At 42.7% G+C, this 1,523-nt stretch overlaps 1 long non-coding RNA gene across 1 annotated transcript in view; it reads right to left on the bottom strand.

The window, feature by feature from the left end:
• Positions 1-1,318: 1,318 nt before the first annotated feature.
• The window catches only part of LOC101863873, a 20,796-nt gene continuing 20,591 nt past the window's right edge, over positions 1,319-1,523 (bottom strand). Inside the window, exon 4 of the long non-coding RNA XR_221259.3 lies at positions 1,319-1,452. This is a non-coding gene — a long non-coding RNA (uncharacterized LOC101863873). The remainder of the gene's footprint in view (positions 1,453-1,523) is intronic.

Below are 1,523 nucleotides of genomic sequence, written 5' to 3'. Positions count from 1 at the left end.
CACACACACACACACACACACACAAACATGCACATACACGCAGGCTTACAGTCACATGCATAATATAAATGAACAGTAATATAAACAATAATAATCTTAAGCTAGATACATACTCAGTACTCTGACTGTAACTCAACGTTATTCTGAAGCATACTCTAAGGTCATATGAATACTTGTAACAAGATGGTTAAGATGGACGAATTTTTGATGGATGATGGTAAAAACGACCTATGTGTTTTCTTTGTTACAGACCAGAAGCCTAAGTCTTTTACTTCTGACTCATGTTTTTATTTGAGGGAACAAGGGGTGTTTGTTGTCCAAAAAGACGGAATTAATTAATTTTTTTTAAAGTGCAAGCTGTTATGTACAATCCACCCAAACAGGGGAATGTGGATGTTGAAATTGTACATGCTTTCCGTATTAATCGATTTAATTTTTCGTTATCTTATTGTCTTGTGTTCCCGACCCTTGCTGTCATACAGAAATTGATCATACTTGCTATGGTTGAATGACAGGATATGGACATCAATGTTTCATCAACTTTAAAATACGTGAGCTTCCCCAGAAAAAAATAGACTTTTGTTCCCTTTTATATACAAGAGAGAAGTTTAGACACGCTCTTATAGCTAATCTTAGTCCCTTTTTTTCCGTAAGTATTTTACGGTGCTCGCAACTGCACAAGGTCATATGAGCTCGCAGGACACATTGAACATATTTCAGTTGGAAGGAAATTTTGAATTTTGCTAGGGTGGCGGTCAAAGCTTACTCTTAATCGATTTTATACCGCCAAGGGATCTTTAACGTGCGCAACTTGCACACGGGACTTAAGGGATTTTTCGCCCTTGTCCGAGAAGGCTAGGTGTAGATCTTTCCTACCTGAAGATCAGGGTGTGGCTGAAAGACAGCAGTAAGAAGGAGCCAAAGAGAAGCAGTAGAAAGGCTGCAGAAAGAGTCAGGAGCCCAGAGAAGGAGGCAAAGTAGGTGAGGGGGTGGGGGCAGAAAGTGGAGAGGAAAGCAGAAGACAGAACATTGCCAGAGAGCAGGAAAGGAGGTGAAAATAGACAATTTTAGAGAAGAAAAATTTTCCATCGCTACCCGGATTCGAACCCGGGACCTTTGAATGAGAGGCGAACACCTTAACCTTTATACGGGTTGTCCACTACGGCTGGGGTCGGCGATCGTGCTTGGTCGCCTCAAAAGCAAACGTGTTTGTTTTCAGTGTCAGGCGATCGAGTCGGGCGATCGGCCCGATCCAGCCGTAGTGGGCACCCCGTTTTAGGCCACCAGGGCCTCCATCTTTGTCTCTGCTGAGGTAAGCCTTACCCGAGGTGTGGCGTTCTCATCATTCTGTATAGAACCTTTGGTGCGGGCAAACCGGGCACTGCCCTTGAGGGACGGTGTCCGCTTTTTGGCGCTGCCGGCTCGTGGCTCGTACCCCTCTTCTTGGATCGTCTGGTTAAAATTAAATAAATGAATGAATAAACGAATGTATGAATAAATAAATAAATAAGTAAATAAATAAA

Source organism: Aplysia californica, unplaced genomic scaffold (genome assembly GCF_000002075.1).
Source record: "Aplysia californica isolate F4 #8 unplaced genomic scaffold, AplCal3.0 scaffold01595, whole genome shotgun sequence".
Classification (NCBI taxonomy): Eukaryota; Metazoa; Mollusca; class Gastropoda; order Aplysiida; family Aplysiidae; genus Aplysia; species Aplysia californica.
The sequence above is the reverse complement of the archived record's forward strand: the minus strand, read 5'-3'. Positions and strand labels throughout refer to the sequence as shown.